At 36.2% G+C, this 20656-nt stretch overlaps 1 protein-coding gene across 1 annotated transcript in view; it reads left to right on the top strand.

Annotated features, from left to right (window-relative positions):
• Positions 1–20656, top strand: part of ARHGAP42 (Rho GTPase activating protein 42) — a 147338-nt gene that overhangs the window by 13273 nt on the left and 113409 nt on the right. The gene's annotated exons all lie outside the window — the stretch shown is intronic.

Raw genomic sequence — 20656 nt, 5'->3', positions numbered from 1 at the left:
TTTCAGTGGCTTGATACTTTGTTTTGTTTGGTTGTTCTTTTTAAAACATATTAAGTGATTTAAATCTTGAGACCCCCTGCCCCTTTTTGGGGTGTGCAGGATGGACTGAGTGCAGTCAATAGGAGCAGAGACTGTGAGGTTCTGTACCAGTGGGAGTTGGAGTTTCTACGTATCAAAATCCCACGTCTGGATTCTTGGCAGATATCCAAATTAGACCAGTTGAATGCAGAATTCTTGGTTTCTTCTTGTCACGGTTGTCCCACAGTAAAATAAAAGCTGTGATTTGGGGAGATTTGTCTTTGACTTCTGTCCATCTTTATAACTAGCACTTTGTCTTTTACTGTATATAAGTAGGTGTTGAGTAATTTAACCATCCGTTAAGTTTCATGGAGGATTTCACTTCCATCTCAGTTTCTACATAAGTCTTTAGTTAAAAACGAAAAAAAAGTGTTATCTAAAAAAGTTATTATCTATAATAGTGTTAAATATGGTTTTATAATTTGATTTAATGTTTGGATTTGATTTGAGTACTTATAAAACAGGCATTTTTTATTATTTTATATTATTTATTAGGGAAACCTGTTTGGTTTCCCACAGGAGAGGGATCTTAAAACAGTTGATTAATATATTTTATTAAAATAACATTGGAATTCAGCATTTTTTTTCTGAAGCTAAACAGATTATTCAGATAATACCTACTATCACTGCAGTAGAACTTCTCATGCTGCTGTATGTCATACTGTGCAGTAGAAATTTTGTCATACTATTTTGTTAGACTTCATTAAAAGTACGTTGGCTCTTTAGATGTGAAGTCTGATACTCCATTAACTCCTCATTCATTCCAGTGTAAGGATTGAGTTTATGCCTCATGGAGAAATTTAGGACAAAGGATTTATGGTGAGATCCAGATGTATGACATGGAATTTGGTCTCTCCCAAAGCTGGCTTCTGCTTCTAAAAGGATGTCAAGTATATGAAAAGTTTGTTTGTTTTAAAAAAAAAAAAAAAAAAAAAAAAAAAAAAAAACCAAAACAAAACAAAAACCAAACCGAAAAACATAAAGTGATAAGACACTTCTGCAAAACCTGATTGTTTCCCTATGGAAGAAATTAATGTAGTCATTAATTAAGTCCTATTATTACTGAAATACAGATTTTGGAGCTTGTGAGCTTACTTGACTTTAGAGATATGTCAGCCTCTCTGCAGGCTCAGCAGAGCCAGCCACAATGCCTTCAGATCTCCAGGCTAAAACTGGACCAGTCAGTGACCCTCACAGAAGTACTTATCTTCTAAAATATGTCAGACAAGGAGCATCTCTAAATTGTGGCAGCCTTTTGCTAAAGTTCCTCCAAGTGTCCTCAAATAACCCCTTTTCAGAAAGGGCTTTATCTAACCTGGGCTGGGATTCCAGGTGTCCTGTTAGACTCCAGAGCAGTCTGTGACAGTGAACAAGAAGTTTCATGATTTAAGTGTTCACTGCAGGGGCAAAATTGCTTCCTTTGTTGTATGCCTGCTGCTTGGTTATTTTATCTGATGATGACAATTTTTGTTCTATGAGAAATAGTAGCTGTTGCCTGTATACATTGCCTGACCTGTTCATCTGGGTTTGGATTTTTTTTTTTTAAACCTTTCTTTTCTTTCTTTCTTGCATGTTTTTTCCCCAGTTTCTCTGAAAAGTTCTAATCTAGCTTGTTTCTGCTTTTAAGTAATCAAATCTATCACTGTGGTTGTCCTTTGTCAACCTTCTCTGTGCCTTCTTTGTGGTAACTATGCCCATTGGATTGCAAGAAACTTTATGGAATATTCAAGGCGTGAATGCATCAAATAATAATTTCTCCTTTGTGGTTTCTTTCTCTACTAGACCTCAATATTTCTTACTGTCACTGATTGTGTAGTCGATATTATAAAATAACTGTCTACAGTGATTCCAAGAGAACTTCAGGATTCCGAGATAATTCCAAGAGATTTCAGGAAAATTAAAGCTAATGTAAATACCATCACTATGTGGATATAATTATTTTTTCTATGTGCATTAGTGTGTGTTTCCTAAATGTAATGTTCCTCTATCTCCTCACCTCTTTGACATTTAAGGTTGTAACACTTCTTCTGCTGTTTTTCAAGAAAGGAAGAAGTGAAAGCCAATTATAAACACCTGTATCAGCAGCAAAATATGTTACTCGGTGTTAACACCCTTTTCCAAATCTAATCTCTAGATTTTACGATGGCTCTGATAAGTAGTAAACTCCTGTAAGATTCAGAAAGGAAATATTTGGCAGGAAAAAGAAGTGTTAATTGTGATAATACAGAAGATTAATACTAGAGTTTGGTTCCGTTATAAGAAGCTGCTGCAAGTGAGTTAAGTACTTGTTGCTGCCTGCATGCGCTGGCAGTTGTGAAACCAGTTTGGTTAGTCCGTCCTGTAAGATTCCAGATTATTGAATATTTTACTGGCTTAAAGCCCACATCCTCTTGTGTTTCTTTCAAGATAAATAGTTTCACACAGCTGGAATATGCACTTTGTTGACTTCAGTACTTAGCAAAACTGAAGCTTTAAAAGAAGAGTCTTCTGCTACCTCCACAGCTCTACTACTGTCCTACCTTGGTCTTAAAATGAAAAGACTTTTTTGGACTATAAAATATTATGAGGCTTGTGTAGGTTACTAGTGAAATTTTCAGGTGTATAAAAGAGCAAGGGCTAAAAGCTCTTGAATTCTCACTGGAATGTGATTTTTTACAAATATATATCTCTTCACTCAAAAAGCTGTTGTACAAGGACCCCCAGGTATTCCTTTTTTGATTGTTACCATCCAGGTGAGTTATGTCCATGTCTGGGAACAGTCTTTGTTAATGTCTTACTCCTTTGGCTGTTTCTAAGATTATGTGGGTTTGGGTTTTTTGCTTTTATCAGTGAGTAGAAACACTTCCTGACAATACCAATTCCAATTTATAAAGTATTTTAGGGGAAGGTGTGAAATCTTTTTGAAGCTTTTGTCACTCATCTCTTCTGCTGATTGTGAGTGTGAGAGCTTTAGGCAGCCACCTTCATCATAGAATCATTGAATGGTTTGGGTTGGAAGGGACCTTTAAGATCATCTAGTTTCAGCCCCCCTGCCACGAGTGTTTACAATTCTGATTGATTTTTTATTACACTGAATGCCACAGAAGAGGAAGTCTATTCTCTGTAGCTTATGAATTCAAATGAAGGCAATAAAAACAGTTACTGTGAAAAGCCATTGTCCAAGCAAGTAGGTTTTTGGAAAGTAAGATGAGCATAGCATAGAAAAATAATTTTGTCCCCTGTGTTTCTTGGAGAGGTTTTGAACTAACACAATGTTTCCTAGAAATTGCAGAAAGAAACTCAGTGCTAGTCCTACCATTTGAAAATGGAGAAGTACTAAAAAAGTTAGCCTGAGAGGGATTCAAGAAGAAAGGATAATCTTTGGGCCTTCTGAACCAATGAGAAAAAAATCAACTGGGTTCAATCTTCAGGGTTCCAGACAAAGGGGAGAAGGAAAAACCATCTTCGATAACTAGAGTTTGCTCAAACCTGTTCAGGAAATAATAATCATGATAGTACAACTTGCTCTTTTGGTAAATCATATCCATGTTTCTTCTGTGCTTCCAGCAGAAGATTAGACCTCCTCCCCACCTGCCCTATTCCCACTTCAAAATTTATTCTCAGGACTTGCTCTCCTTTTCAACATACAGTCCTAAGGAAGAATTATATGAATTATGTCTTATGTGGAAAAATATGTTTTAGTAATTCTGTGCTTAAAAAATATGCTAGGCTTTTGCCATACCTTTGGGCATGAACACCTAGGAGAAGATGATCAATGATACCTAATAAATTTCCCCATCATGGCCTTTAGCTGTACCACTAGAAGGTGGTACCTTTTTTGAAGGTGTCAGAATCTTGTGCTATTGGATATTTAGTAGCTCTGCTCTTCTGTTTGTTTTTTGTTTTTTTTTAATTGAAAATTCCATAGCAAAAAGACTGATCCTAGAACATGAAGAAAACATATTGTGCAAAGGATGGAAATTTTTATCAAAGTTAAATTCAGCATAAATACAATTATGTTGTAAAAATGCTCCGTAAGTTGTGCATACAGATTCCTTCAATGCTGAGTGAAATGATCAAAGGAAATTTTTTTAAGGCCAGGTAATAGATAAATCTTCTGTCCATCACTTTTTAATTCAGACCATGTACTGTGTCTCCAGTATCTCTGAGTTTGTTACAGCAATCTTCATGCTACGCATTATTTCCAGCTAATGTTGCATCTATCATTCTGTTACTTTACACTTCTTATGGAAAGGAAAAAAACAGTATCTTTTATTTTTCAGGTTATCTTTTGTTACCTTGAGTGTTGCATAGCCTACTGCATTTAATTTTAAAATAACCTGTGTCGGTGATAAGTTTGATCAGGAATAGTTCTACCAGGCCCTACTGCAATCAGGCAGACAACCGTGATAAGGATATATTAGGTAACTACTGGTTTAGACTATTGCAGTAAATGTACTATTATTTTATTTTTCTTCCAATAATCATTTACACATACACTTGAAAGTTATCAGGGCTTCAACCTGTAAGTCTTTGTTCCAAGCCAAAACTCTCTCAAGCCTTTCTGCTTTGCCTGCCTGTGGAGAGATGATGAAAAGCAGGATATGGCTATTAGGCACATCCAGAAACATGTTCTGTTTTTTCATTCAGTAAGACAAAAACCTGAATTTTAAAATAATTTTTTCAGATATATTTTGAGAAGCTATATACCAACTAGTAAAGTTAGCAGCTGCATAATCTTTTAAATTCTTGCATAATTCAGTTCAAGACCACTTCTTATTTTGAAAACTTTACTAAATTTTGCTGCTAAGGCTGAACTTTTGAGGGTTATTACTGGATTTTATTTTGCTTTGAGGGAAGAGAAGTTTCATTTTTCATGTTAGAAACAGGAAGAGGAAGGAATGGCACCAAAAAAAAAAAAAGAAACTTCAGTGTGCTAAAAAACTGGCACTGTATATCCTAGTTTTTGTTTGACTTAGTTGTTGTTCTATTTCTTAGTAACTGTGTACATATCTTGGTGGTCTCCAGAATCAACAGGAAAATAATTCTCAATAACACTGTTTATGTCAAACTTCATATTGGTTCTCTCATCCATAGTATTTAAAATTACTGCTTCCCACACTGATTTCAAGAACAGTCTTTACCTGTCTGTATCCAGTTTATAATTACTATTCCACAGTGATATTTTTTTATTTTCTCTTCTGGTCATTATGGAGATTGACAGCAGAACACACAAAATTAACTTAAATATTTAACTTGAGGGTATGATATCAAAGTTAAACTTACTAGCTCTTTGGCTGCTAAGTAATGAATGTGACCAGCTAGCACTGAGGTAGCTCCGATTATTATCAGTGTTCTGGGCCCTTGTCTGTCCAGAGTGGATCCCAGGAGTATTGTTTTCTATTGGAAGGTGCTTGTAAAAGGATTTAGCAAGCCTGTCTTTGTGAATAATTGGCTTGATAAGAGATGTTATGATACATTGTATGTTTAGGGAGCCAAAGGATCAGAGTCCTTAATAGCCGAGCTAATACAATAGTCAGCAGGAGTCATTATGATCTCTCTTGACAATGTGTAGATTGGGGGTCTTGAATTCAAAACCAATTAACAGAGTCAAATTGACTTCTTCGGAGAAACTATGTATTGCACTGCATGTTAGAGCCAAAGATACCTGTAAAACCATCTGCTTATTGGTTGCTGTAATATTAAATAAAAGAATTAAAAATAATAAACATCACACCCCTCCTCCTTCCCCACCACCCTACCCCACCTATTTATTGCTATGTTTTTTTCCTCTTGCAGATGATATTTTAATGTGCTCTGTTTACTTATGTCAAGGAAGCTAACATGAATGTTTGGTGAAGGTGTTTTATTTGGCTATTTATGTAGTCTCTTGAGTAATTGAAAGACCACAGACTGTTCATTGATTCATATTTATGTACATGTTCAACTGCAGATGAAAAAGGATACAGTCAAGAGACATGGAACTCTGAGAGGACCATCCATTGCAGTTAAACCATTTTACATGCTCAAAGAAGGAAAAAATACTGTGTTTGGAAAGCAATATCTAAAATCCAGACTACTATGTTTGTGCTCTGTTTGTTTGGTTCCTATTGCTCATTGTAAACAACAAATGTTTTCTAGACAAGCTGTAACTTTTTGCCCTACAGAGAATTCCAGTCACATTTTAAAAGGAATTGATGATTTCAGAATTGTGTCCAGTTGCAGAGCTTGTTTGGTTTTAAGCTTGCTAAGAATTCCCATGGTTTTTGCAAAGTATCATTTAATGGAAGTTTCCACTTGTATTCCTTAATAGAGGCTAGAGAAGTCAACATGTTTAGTTCTGCTGGGCATTTGAAATGGAATCTACAACTCCATTAATCCACTTGTCATTGAGAAAAGGGAGAGCAGGAAGCTGTGATGGAATGGAAATCCATGAAACCAACAAATTGTGAGCCATGCAAAGCTGGTACTCTAAGTGCAACTTCTTACAGCATACTGGAGAGAAAATAATATTATGGTGATGTCGTGGACATTCTACAGTCAGTCTTTGGATAAAAATACAGTTTTAGGATTAAACACCAAATTTTGCATTACGAATCTTTTAATATAAAGTAACTCGTTCAGGCTCAAAGTGTTCCTATTTTTTTTCTTCATTCTCCCAGTAAATTATTGACTTATTGACTCATTATTGACTTTTCCATCGTCTGTGGAAACAAGCTCAGTGGATATTTTCCAAAAACTTAGTTATCAGATATTTTAGTGTTGTATCTTTCAAGAAGGATTTTTTCCCATTTCTCTTGGAGAAAACCTGTCTGGGCTTCCTCTACAACTCTTATGCAAACAAGGAAATTCTTTATTTCCTGTCTCTTCAATATTCCCCTGGACATTGATTCTTGAGATTGAGCTGTGATGAAGTTAGATTGAAATCTTAGTTGGAATTAATCTTAGTTGGAATTGATATGTTTTTAAAAAAGAGGAATAATATCCTGCAGCACCTGAAAACTGATGAAAACATTTTATATGCAAAAATCTTATATTAAAATTATTTAAATGTAAACTGTTCTGATTAAGAAACATCGGAGTTTAATTGTGACAACCTTATTAGTTCTGTCCTGGTGCTGTTTCAGTTTTCTTTTTTTCTGTTTTTGGGGTTTTTTTAAGGATACTTGAACTAAAGTTTAGCAAGTGACAGTTAAGCAAACAGGCATGTTTGTGTGGGGAGTGTTTCTTGTTTTCCTGGAGGCTGACTTGGATAGAAAGCACAACTGCTGTAACCGGAGTAACTGGGCATTCTGTAGGACCCGCATTATATGGATCAAAATAATGTCATGCTGCTTTTTTTTTTTTTATTTTATTTTTAATGATGTTGGGATTTTCTTCTCTCCTTTTAATTTAAAACTGTTTTTAAAAATTATGCTTCCTTGGAAGAAAGAAGTTGCAGAAGTCTCCTTTTAGAGACGGGGAAGTGTGGGGAGCTGCACTGTTTGCAGCTCTGGTTATCATCTCCTGGTCTGATGGAATGGCATCTGCAATAATGTGCATCAAGTAGGGACCAACAAGGCCTAATCACCATTTTGGTATGTGTGGCCTTAGGCAGTCTTGCTTTCATCATCTCCATCTATTAAATAGGTGGATATGACATAGAAATGTACTTCTTTTTCTAGATTTGACTTGCCTGAGGAGTGAGAAAATTCTGTGTTCGTAACTAGACTTGGATGGTATGCAGTGAGCAATAGTGGAAGAAGGAGAGAGCAATACTGCACTCTGAGTTAAAAAACAAGCATGAATAAAAGTCTACATAGTGATTGCCCTTGTGCTAAGAACTAAGTTAGGAAAAGTTTTGAAGGAGGAGGGTGAAGATAATAAATGTGTGCAAGGAGTAAAACTGTATAATCAGTTTTCATTCAAGCTATTTGGGCTTAGTAGCCCAAATCAACTTTTTGTCAGCTATTTCTTTAATAATGCAGTTATTTTTACTGTTAAAAGTTACGCTTACTTTACCTCATAGCACAAATCACTAAACAAGTCCTTGCTGGGAGAATTACACCCTTATAATATAACTAAAGGAATAATGGTCTACCTCTTCCGGTTTTGGAGCAGTTGAAGATGATACAGCTTTCATCTGCCCATCATTGCTCATACGCTGGAAAACATCACCCAGAATATCTTCCAGCCAGCAAGATAAAAAATTTTCATGATCCTTAATTTTGTAGTGTGAACTCAGCTCCTTCTCTCTGGATCCCTTTCTTGACCCACGGTGTGGGTCGGCCCAGTTCTAGTTCCATTTCCATCTGAAGAACTATTCCGACGCCTTGAAGGAAGGGGAAAGGGAACTCCAGGGGTTTCTTCAGGGGTCTCTTCTGACCCTGAGCCTGGAGGGGAGAGTTGCTCTCCCCTCCTCCCCCGCACGTGGCCCCATGGCCAGCACGGAGACAGGACACCGGGCATGGAGAGGAGGCAAGAGAGAGTTTTATTGTTGGGGATGCTACATTTATAGGGTTTAGGAGGATTCACAGAGTAACCAATTAAGTCTCAAGGGGCTTACAGGAACACCCAATCACAGTAAGGGGTTAACAAAGGCCAATGGGAAACACCTCAGGACACCTTCCCAGGACATTCCTGCATGGATAACACTTGTCCTGGGGGGTGCTGGGAAGAAGAAACATGTGTTTGCAAAGAGACCACCAAAAGCCGTTTTTAGACATGTTTAAACAACAGTTTTCCCATATAATGCAGATTTAGTGCTACACTTCTCCGTTTTTTTTGTCTGTTGGTAAAATACATGACCTTTGATAGGTGGCTAAAGAGGGCTTACCCCTGGTGTCGTATCGGCTCATCCATGAGAGTGATAACCTCCTACTAGCAGATGGTGGTGATCAGCTACCGGTGTCTTGAGACATTCAAGCTATTGCAAAATATTTGTGTCCAAATCTTCCTACAGAGAGCATAAACGAGTGTGTTGAGCCAGACATGAAGCTTATCTGGTGTTGCATCCTGTCTTTAGATATGAGTGAGTGCTTTGCTGTGAGTTGTGTTTTTCTCTCATGCACAACACTGACTGCCTAGCGTAGAGAATAACAGCAGGAAGAACCTAGTGATGCTTCCACTGCCTCCAGTGGTTTGAGGCTTGAAGATTTCCTGAGCAAGGGGTTAGTTATATCTTTAATAGCTCTCAGTGGATTTTTCTTCTGTGAACTTGTCTAGTCCTTTTTCAAACCCACGTAAATTTTTATATCCACAGCATCCGGTGGTAGGGAGATTCATTATTTAACTACATATTTTAAGAAAAAGCATCTTCTTTCTTTGTTTTGAACTTGCTTCTTGCCATCCTTTCTGTACTGCTTGTGATTTTATAGAGCTCTTGTGGCTCCCCAGTTACCTTTTCAGGCTGATTACTGCATGTGCATTTCTTTAAACAAGGTATTCTTACCATTTTCTTACATTTACCTTTACCTCACTTCCCTGCATCTTTGGTATCAAGGAGTAAGACAAAATCTGTACATAGTTTTTAAATTCAGGTTTCTCATGGCTTGATGGAATTGCAATAATGATATTTCTGTTTCTTTATCCTCAATTTCATACAATTACTAGTATTTATTTTGTTTCCTGATGCTGCCTGAAAATGTACAGTAATAAAACAGCCTAGTTATTATTTATCTGGTTTAATGACAAGGTCTCATTTGTGAGCGATAATAGTTAGTTCAGAACTCATCACACATACCGTAATATAAACACTACTAGTACTAATGGATGGTAAGATTATTAATTAAAGGATATCACTCTGCCAGGAAGATAACAAGAGGATGCTGTCAAATGTTCCTAAATCTTTTTGTGACAGGAAACAAATTTCCAGGGAATTAAAAGTTGAAAAAACCATTAGATGAAATGTATAGAAACCTCATTCGTCCTTCTTAAAAGTTATTTGACTTAAGAAAAACTAGACGGACTTCAGCAAAAGGTCATTCAGGTTCCTTAGTGTTGTTTGAGAAGTTAATTAAGTAAAAAAGTCCAACATAATGAGTCTGATTCTTTTTTTTTTTTTTAAATACAAAGAGTCTACTCTTTGAAATAGTTTTTTAGATAGAGAGAAACGTCATATGAGTACTGTTTTTCACAGGAGTTATTTCTTTCTCTCTCTGGTTGAATTTAATATATCTGGAAAGTAAGATGCAAAAACTATTACATAACTAACTGTTCAGGAAATAGTCACATGCAAATTGGACTTAACTCCAAACTCTTTGGGAATGCTTCATTCCTGAGCTGTACAAACAGGAGGTCACCTCATGAAGTAGTTGTGCATTTCATTAGTTAATGAAGCGTGTTTCATTTGGCTGGTAATTTTCTCCCATTATTAGAATGTAGGTATTTTGGTTACAGATTTTCATGTTTAAGATACTGCAAGTGGTTTAATTTAAACCCTTAAAAATGTATCTTGAGGGCTTTTAAGTGCTTTCATGGCTCTCATCTCTGCATTTTCTGAATTCCTTTCATATTTTAAAGGTAGAAGAGGATTTAAGTAGCGTGTTAAACTTGTTTGCTCTATGAGACTGATGTGTTTGCTATCCATTCTCTCTAAGTAGTGAGAAGTGGCTGTGTAGTGAACTGGCTCTGTGGTAAACCAAATGCGAGTAAGTCCTTTAGGCCAAATTTGGTCAAGATAAGTAGTGACGTTAAACGTCACTGAACAAAATCCTGCTTGATTAGGGCTCTCAGTTCCGTCCTCCATTTCTGGAAGTGCATATCTGGTTCTCTAAACAAATGTTACTTACAATCTGTTCGTGTGTGTGGGTGTGTTAGAACTCTCACCGCCCACACTCCAACCCTGTTATGTGCAGTACTGAAGTTCGTGTGACTGTGATATTAGTTGTCTGATCAAAGGAATCTAATCAAGTGTTATATTCCTGAACTCTAAGAACCTGAAAGAATTTCGTAGAGAGAGTGTTTCATTTCCTTTAAAGCAGAATGGTAGTATTTTTTTCCCTTTTAAATGGGCTAAATATACACATTTTAATTTTTTTCCCTCTCCTCCTCCTTCTGGTCTTACAACACATTTTACTTTGTTGCCCAAGTGCAGAAAACTCTGCCAGGAAGAAGGGTGAGCAATGCTTCTGTTTCCCATGACCCTCAACTCTAATGTTGTTCCAAGAGCTCACTACTTACAAATGCCTTGATAACTGCTTTCATTCCTTTCATCCCTCCCCCGCCATCCAGCACAAGCCAATGTGACTGATCCTCTTTTGAGCAGCTCTTTTCACAGAATGGGGGAATCTACTTAGAGTAAAAATCATGGCACATAAAGGCATTTGAAGATACATTGCAGAAATTTTTGCAGCTGAAGATCTGCATGATAGTTGCTGCAGTGATTTATTCTTGGTTTTCCTAGAAGCAGCTTCTTAAAACTCCCTGTTCATACCATAAATAACCCTATTTTTTATTTGTTCCCCTATTTGGGGAGGGATGGTAGTGGGAAAATTGCATCTCATTCTACATGTACACCACGCTGAACTAGCAGAACTGATCTTGTCCAAATTGTCAGAACTGTGTCTCCTTATGTATGTGTTGCAGCATAGACTTTAATTATATTGTGAAATTTTAATATCAGATATTGCTTTGTGTTTCTATAAATAGGCACATGCATTTTTTAAATTTCTCTGGGTATATTTTAGGATTAAGAACAGAGAAAAGTGTCTTTTAAAGTACTACTAAAAATCATCTGATGTACCGATACGTTACGTTGCATTAGAAATCTGGGAATTCCCATGTTTTTTCTGGTAACTCCCTAGTTACCAGACAGGAAATCACTCTCTGCTTTTTCAACCTCTGGCAACATCTGCTCTTGGTTTCTCTGTCCTCTTTTTTGTGGTGCTTCTCTGCCTGCTCACTGTCACTGGGATGTGCCAGGAGGAGTGAGAAATGAGGCAGCAAGCCTGATAAACCATCTTTCATTGAAAGAGTCTGGGGGGGGAAGATTGGGCTGTGGATCCAGCTCCCTGGAAAAGGCTGACACTGTTCTGGGAAACAAACATCCGTGGGGTGGGGGAAGAATGTGGAAGATCATGAAAGAGCATTTAAAATCCCCAGAAGGAGCAAGAGAAAGTATGTTGAGGGTCAAAGCAATTTACAGTGAAGAAAGTTTAGGAACCTAGGCTTGATAATGGAGTGGTAGAAAAATATGCAGAAGTTAAAAGTAAAATGATATAGAAGAAGATATGAAAAGCTAACAAAAAAAAAAAAAAAGGAAGGTGTAGGGGCAAAAGTTAACATTCTGGCTTTTTCCAATACTTTAGGATTTCTGTATAATCTTACACTAAGGCTGTTGCTTCAAGTTGTTGGTAATTCAAATGACTATTGGAACAAACCTGTAATTAATTGTATGTAAAAAAGGGAGAGAATCTGGCATGGGCACAGTGTTTGATGTTGGCCAAACAGTTCTACACTACTGGTGTGCTATTTACATTAGCAATACAGACATCTGAAAGAGATTGTACACTTACATCTGAGATTTTAGAGCAGTCTTGAGTTACATCATCTTGAGATTGCACAAGGCTCTTGCCAGTATTAATGTTAATATGCTTTTGTAGTGTGAGAATTAGTGTATGATGACTGTGTGACCAAAAGTTTCATCATGTGGCTCAGCTATAAGATCTTGCATGCCACCATGACCCAGACTCCTCTGGTGTACATGGTAAGTTGGGGAGCAGCAAATTGCCTCCCTCTGGAGAGTGTATGAAAATATATTGAAAGGCAGTAGGCTTGTGGAAAGGGTGGCATAGAACCCTCAACTGAAGCAAGCAACTTGAATGTCAGATGCATCCTTAAGTAAGGAAGATGTAAAAGGAGTGATTATTTACTGTATGTTATACCAGATACAGTTTTAGCTTCCTCTTGTGTGTTTCATATGCCTTACTGAGTGGTGAAAAAGTTAGACTAAAGAGTTGAGATAGTCCTGATAGAGAACTATGGAATAGTTTCATCAACAGACAGGGAAAATACTGAAAGAGTGCAGATGAGTTAGTGCTGATATTCGATTATTTGAGAATGAGAAAAAAAGCAGGGATATATGCTTGTTTTCAAATATTTATTTTTCTCTAAGACAGAAAAAATGTTGGAATATTCCAGTTTTAGAAATATTGGAATCCTTACATTGGATCTTGGCCAAAAAACTTACAGGATGAAAATAAGCATATCTGCAAAACTGTCATTGTATAGAAACCTTTTGGTTGAATGTAATTTATAAAAATATAATATACTAGAAATAGTACTAAGTTATACCCTACAACCAGTCTTTACAATTTCAGAAGTAAAATGAAACCAAATACTTTCTAAAAATTTTAACAGTATTTGTTGAAAAATATTGTAAAAAATTGCAGTGGTAGCAAAGCAAAATTTTCTGTCCTGTTTTTAACCATATGATTAGTCACTTGTAAAGTGTAATTCTGTGAATATGGTTTGATGATTGGAAGGCTTAGGCTGTGGTAATTCCCTGCATAGTCAGTTTGTCTTCCAGTCAAATGCAGCAGTATTGTTAAACAGTGTTATAAACTAAAATAACGAATTTTGTAACAGTGAGCTAATGAGAAATAAAATACAAGAATGGGGGAGTATTGAAACAAAATAAAGTTACATCAATCAATATGGTAAAGGACTATGAAGTATATATATACCTTAACTTTAGAGAAGCAGGTCTGTCATCCTCATTGATGGTTATACATTTTTAGTTGCATTTTCATTCTTTCATGTATTTATAATTATGCAAAGTCAAAACAAGTTAGTTCTTTTATGCACTTTACAGCTTTTGCATACTAAACTGAAGTTCACTTCTTTCTGTTTTCCTGATTATGTGAATAAGGTTATCTACAGATGAAGTGAGTGGAGTTAAGGAGAGGAATATTGAAGAGAGGGATGGAATATTGCCAACATTGTCTTTTGTATGTATATTATTTGGTTCAACAGTTATGTTTCAGGGAAGTTTTAGTATGTTTTTATCAAGTAAGTATGCAAATGTGGCATAAAAATCCCCTTTTCATTAAATGTCAGTGTTCTGTTCTTGGAGTGTCTTCAAAACTGTGTTGGATTTAGTTCTTAACCATAGAGAAATACTAAGAATATCCAAAGTACTGCACAAGTTTCTAACATGAGGAACTTGTGACTTAAAAATGTCGGTAAGAATAGCTATGAAGTTTATAGAACATACAGACTTTTCAATAGCTCTTGCATCATAGTGTTAAGAAAGTGGGGATTTTGCTGCATTTGATCAAGGGGATTTCTCAGTGCCTACTAGAATGGGAAAGTAAATTGTGCATTTTTCTCATGGAAATATTCATGGCTAAGAGAACGACACTGAAGAATTTCACACTGCTATAGTGCCTTATGTAACCCCACAGGAATGCAGCAATGCATGGGCTACATGTTGACATATTCTCCTGATGTCCTTTCCCTGGAGATTGTGAGAAGAAATTAGCTTCCCTGAAATTAAGAGCAAAACATAGAGCCTAGGGTGGAAAAGTAATGTGAGATTGTAGGGATAGGGAGTTGTTTATTTTAGTTGCTGATTTTTGTTCCATGAATAGCAAGTTGGCAAAGACTATATACACTGATGAAGCTGGCAAATAAAGGGGATAAAGAGTTCATTGAGAGCAACAATGAAAGACTGTGTCAGTACAGAGCAATGGCCCTAAAGCTGCAAAATGTTTGGCACTGGACACTGGATTCTGTATTCCCTTGTGGTCTTTTCTTGTGGCTTCTTTAGAAGGTATTACGGCAAATGGCCAACATTTGCTCCATCAACCCTTGCACAAAGTCTCTACTCTGTGCCAGCCTGCCCTGCATTTTACCAAATTAAATTATTCTGCAATTCTTTTGATAAAATGTGATTACTCATAACAGGGGAGTTTTTTCTTTTTCTTTTTGTTTTTTTTTTTTTTTTGTCATCTTTTATTTTCTTATGACAATCAGAAAAGTTAACTTGATCCACAAATTAACTCAACTGAGAAGTAAAGGTAACAAGTGTGTGTAAATGATTTCGTCAAGTAGACTTCTAAAAATACGAGAGCCATGGAAAATATTCCATGCAAAAGAAGGACTCTAGTATTGAAAGTCATGAAACCGAAAATGTCAGAAGCTGTATCAATTGATTATACAGATCTTTTGTTGGTGCTTAAAAGGCATGTTAACGTCCATTTTAAGTTGCTCTCTAACTATAGGTGATCTGGATATGTGTTATGGTGGTGATGTTTTATTGAATATGGATTACCTGTTCTGGCAGCCAACCCCAGAATTCTTTTCATGTACAGTGGAATTAATTTCATTACTGACATGTACCAACATTCCCATGCTCAGGGTTGTTACTGGGCTAATTTGTAAGACCTTTTCAGGTCCTCTTATTTGTGCTGACCTGCTACCATATATGTTATGAAATAGAAAGATTATCTGTATATGACAATTACTTAAATCCATTGATCTTCATTTATTTTTTGTTTTAAATTAGTAGTGAGTGATGAACAGCAGAAAGACAAAAACTGTGAAGAAAATGCATTTTTGTACTGTTTTCTGAATTAAGAAATATGAAGCTGGGATTTTTATTGAGAAAGCCCTTATGCTAGGAAGAAATTTGAAGTATAGTAGTGATGTATGCTATCTTGTATGATCACTGCTTTTAACTGCTTAATCATTCATACTGCCTAAATGTAATTGTACTGCCAGCTGCTGTGTTTACTGTCTATGATATGGAAAAAAGATGTCCCACTGTGACATGTTCTACTTACAATCGAATTGACTGTAGCAAACACAGAAGCTGTTGAAGTTCAGTGCTTCTCAGTGGGGTGTTCTTGTTTCTCCAGCTTATTTCTGGCTGTTGATATAGCTCGCATCCTTGAAACTCGTTCTCTCATAAAATAACAAAGCCAAGGAAGTTCCCTGTTCATCTTCACTGTAAAGAAGCATGTCATGAACTATTTAAGGAGTCATGTATCGCACAAGTATTTTTCTGAATAAATAGTGATTTACAGGTTTGTATTTATAATACTGAAAGCCCTTTTTTCACTTATAGGAATTTTTAAATGCTTCCTTCTGTCATTAGTGTGGTAAGAATGCTGCAAATCATGCTCATAGATGCTGTGTCACAGTAATAATGTCTCTGATATAAAACTGCTTTTTTCAAGTGTTTAGATAACTTAGCCAGAGAAATTTTTATAACATGAGAGTTGCTTATGAAATAAATCAAGAAAATAAATTTATTTGTAAACAATTAAAAAAAATAACACAATGATAACTCGTTTTCAGGTACTGAGGCATAGAAGTCAGTGGACTGAATAAATTATTTTCTGCATAGCAGCATGCTGTTTTATCAAGTACTCTGAAATATCATTCAGTTTCTGCTGTGCTTTATTCATGTGTTATGGTGCCTTAATGCTCAGTTTTGTTGAGTAGCTTGAGTTTTAACAAACTTAAATGTCAATGCATTACCAAATGCAATAGCTCATCAAGCATGGCACCACAATGTGTCTAATCATATCTAGTAGTGGAATCATACTCCTCAAAGGTTTAGAACACCAAAGATGACCATACGTGGTCTTCTTTCCAAGTCTTCAACTACCCTGAAATTCAGCTGTCTGGAGAACTGTCTGTAATATCCTGTCAGCTCAACCATCACCCCTTTGTTTCTGCTGTCTTTGAAGCCATGTGATAATAACTAGCTTTATGTCAGATCGACAGATATGTTACTGTTACTATATTAACCAGAGCATCTGTTTTTGAAGTCCCATTTACTGCATTCCAGCTGGCGCTCAGAAGTTCACTTCGGCATGTTTAATTTTCTCGCTAGGTTTCAACTGCTGTTTTTCTTTATTAACCCAGGGAATGATACCAAGCTTTTCCAGCATGATTGACATCAGTCGGGAAGAATGTTAGTTATTGGAACTGCATTTGCTAATGAAGTCATCTTTGTAAGCAAACAAGTGGAAAGACTTTGATGTGTTTGCTGGAGACAGTTTCTTTCAGGCTGCTGCTAGGGAGGGGATATGGGTCCTTAGCAAGTGCATAAAATTTCTTCTTCTGTAGATGGATTGATCCCTATCCAAAGCTTGGGCTTTCTTCTGTTCTTCCAGACACTAGACTGGCAAAACCACACACATGACATCCTCCCCAGCCCAATAAAAGATTGATTGCACTTACCAACTTGTAGAAATCTTGTCAAATGTCCTTATCTGTAGGACTTGATTCTTGTTGTGGTATGCTGTGCCAAAACATACACTCAGTTTTTCATCTTTCAGGTAACAGCTTTCATCATTTCATCACATTGTTGAAATGCGTTGTTCTCTCTTCCTCCTCCTCAAGGCTTTATATAAGAAATTATTTTATTATGTTTTTAATGAATCTAGGACAAGAAAGTTGAACAGTTCTAGTAATACAAAGGGTCTGGATCATAGTTTTATCACCCAATATCCATTTGTAAGGTCCTATCTGATGCTTAAAATAAGATAATATGTTACAGTTCAAATTACATGCTAATTTTTGGCAATTTCAAACAAAGGAAATTGTAAAAAACCCTGACTTCTAGAGTAATTCAGAGGGTTTTTTCCAATTTTTTTATTGAATAAATATGTTAAGCAGATTGATCAAGGGTATAAAACTTTGGGAAGAAGTACAATACAGTAGTGCATTTCCTGATTCCTTTGTGGTTTTCCTGAATGGATGATGACTTTGATTTGATTCTTTCATTAGCACTATGATACTGATGGTTGATATCATATGTATCCATATTTAATACTGGTGTTATATTACTTCGTTGTTGTTAAGCTGCAATTACTCTTTTATGGTTTCCCTCCACATTGTAGTATGCTTCTTTAGTACTTTCTCTGTCAGAGTTGTCTTACTGCAGCCCTTACTAAAACAGGCAACTCTGTCTCAGTTATCTCCTTCCACTGACTGTAAGTAGTGTGTAGATGGCTACTCTTGAGTATATGCCTCACTGCAAAACTGAACTGAATCCTTCTTTGGAATCGGGAAAAACTGAACAAAAGGTAGAAGTGACTACTCTCAGAAAACACACACTTACAGAATTACTGGTTAGCAGTTCACCCCTCTGGCAAATAAAGGATATCAGAGTGCATTTTCGTTCCTTTGCTAGTACTCAGAGATATTACATTATTTGAGTGCCTGCAGAAGAGCAGGATCAACAACGTTTATGGTATCTTTGTGACTTTTTAGCAGCCATCCTTCCCTGTATGATAGAGTTGTACTGCTAGTCAATAACACTTGTGAGGTTTTTATAGTAACTTAGAAAATCAGTTGTCTTTGCTTGAAAGAAAATTTCTGTCATAGGCTAAGTGAAATATCCTAGTTCACATGGATTCAATGGAAAGAGGGACATGACTTCACAATCGTCATGCTGAGTAAGAGTAACACTTATAGTGTCACACAGCTTGCAGATGCTAAAAAGGTGATTTGTTTGGAGTGATGATTTACCTTTCTAAGTCTGGAGGCAGCAGCAGCATGTATTCACAGGGCTCTTGGTGACATTAAGACTTTGGGATATACAGTGATAAGTGACATCTTGTGGAACTGGGTGAAGTCTCTGCTCCATTTCCCTGATTTTGTCCATCATTTGCCTCTTCTTGATTGGAGACAGAGTTGCTGTTAAATCTGTTTTAATTCAGTTTTGAATCTTCGTATCTCTTAAAGGAGATCTGCTTATTGCACAACTGATCCTTCCTGTGACTAGGTGACTTTTGTAATCATTTAAAGTGATAATGTTTTTAAGAAAGAAAGTGATAAGTATAACCAATTGGTCCAGTGTTGGTGGTTCAACTGCAGTGTTGAACTTTGAGGTCTTGCACAGTAATTCTTATTCTAGTCTCTAGGAAGCTGTCTAAGATGAAATTTTCTGTATAATAATATTTTTTAGGCTCTCAGGTTAAATTAACTTTTTACAGTACATGTAAATTAGTGTGACAGGAAACATCTGATCTTGGAACTTCATTTTATTCTTTGCTACATTGAACAGTTTTAATCTCATTATGGTATCTTATAATCCTTTCAAGTTATTAGGATAGGTCTCAAATAGAGGGAGACATCTCCAAATGGTATCATTCTGAATGATTTTATCAAGTTATCTAATGAGCTCTGTAATTATTTACTACATTCTTCATAACCACAATTTCTGAGGTAGGTTAAATATGCCTCCTTCAGGTCCAAAATATATGAGCACTGTCTGATTTGCTGGCACACTGAAAGGAAGATTGATATCATGAATCACTAAACCAGGATATAAAGTGGATACTCCACCTTGGATATTTTAATAATTTGTTTTCCTTTCCCTTGACATTTGTTCCACTGAACCCTGCACATGTGGAAGAGTGATAGGGGAGGGTCCATGCCTCCCTCATTTCCTTTCACGTTCACAGAGATGCTGTTTATCGTAGGCAGTCCATGAGATTGTCCAGAGGAAATAAATCTGCATTCCTGTTAGTGATAGTTAATTTTTACATGTCAGTGCACTTGCAATACAGAATCTTTTTAATTGAGTCACCTTAAGACCATGTAATTCCTTTTGGCATCAGTTGGTATACAGCAATTTTGTACAAGGGTTTAGGACTCATTGTAGTAATCTGGTAAATAGCCAACAATAAAACTGTTTCTTCCCTTTAAATTTAAAACTTCCTACTGTGAACAAATTCAAGTTTAGAGCTTTCTAGCAGCTATAGAACAATTATTCAGTTAGTTATCAAAGATACTGTATTTGCATAAAATGGAATGCTTCAGCTTATAAAGATTATTTTGTTTTCATCTCTACAAGAGTAGGAAACACTGTGTTTAGCATCTAATCTTTTAATACATTTAATAATATAACTGTCAGTACAACACAGTAGGAAATATTCAGTAAGGATGCAGTAAGGATGCATTCTTTTCTGCTTTCCACGCAATTTATCAAAAAGATACAAAATTTGTTTACCAATTCTTTATACCCCAGTAATTTACCAGATAAACATATTGAATTCCTTACTAATACAATACAAAAATGTGTTCATGTCTGTATTGTCTATAGACCAATGATTCTTTTGTTGGACTAATATACTCTATAACTGCATGTAAAAATACAAAAGGAACAGGGCACTGAATAAATACTGGGTGACGGCAAAATCCTGGTAGGGATTCTGTTACTTGATGGTGGTTGCCTTTAAAAATCAGTTGTCTTATTGTGTGTATTTGTATTTGGAGGTGATTGAAAGATTTTTCAACCCTTATTTCATTTAGGATATTGGAAGGGTTCTTACTGTTGGAGATTGTTCAAATTTAAATGATGTTTTGTGGTTGTATGTGTGTGGTTGTGTTTGCTAGGTTTTATTCCTGCCTGGAAATAGGTTACCCCTCTAATTTTGTGTCCAGCATTGAGTAAATGAATATTTATGACTTTACAATAACAGAGGGTTAAAGAAATCACAGAATCACAAAACAACTGAGCTTGGAAGGGACTTATGGAGGTCATCTGGTCCAACCCCCCTGCTCAAGCAGGGCTAGTTGGCCAGGACCATATCCAGATGGCTTTTGAACATCCCCAAGAATGGAGACAGATATGTAATGCTTTTGAAACAGAATTTAC

This window comes from Corapipo altera, unplaced genomic scaffold (assembly GCF_003945725.1).
Source record: "Corapipo altera isolate COAL_440 unplaced genomic scaffold, ASM394572v1 0, whole genome shotgun sequence".
In the NCBI taxonomy this organism is placed as follows: Eukaryota; Metazoa; Chordata; class Aves; order Passeriformes; family Pipridae; genus Corapipo; species Corapipo altera.
This window is presented reverse-complemented; position numbering and strand designations above follow the sequence as displayed.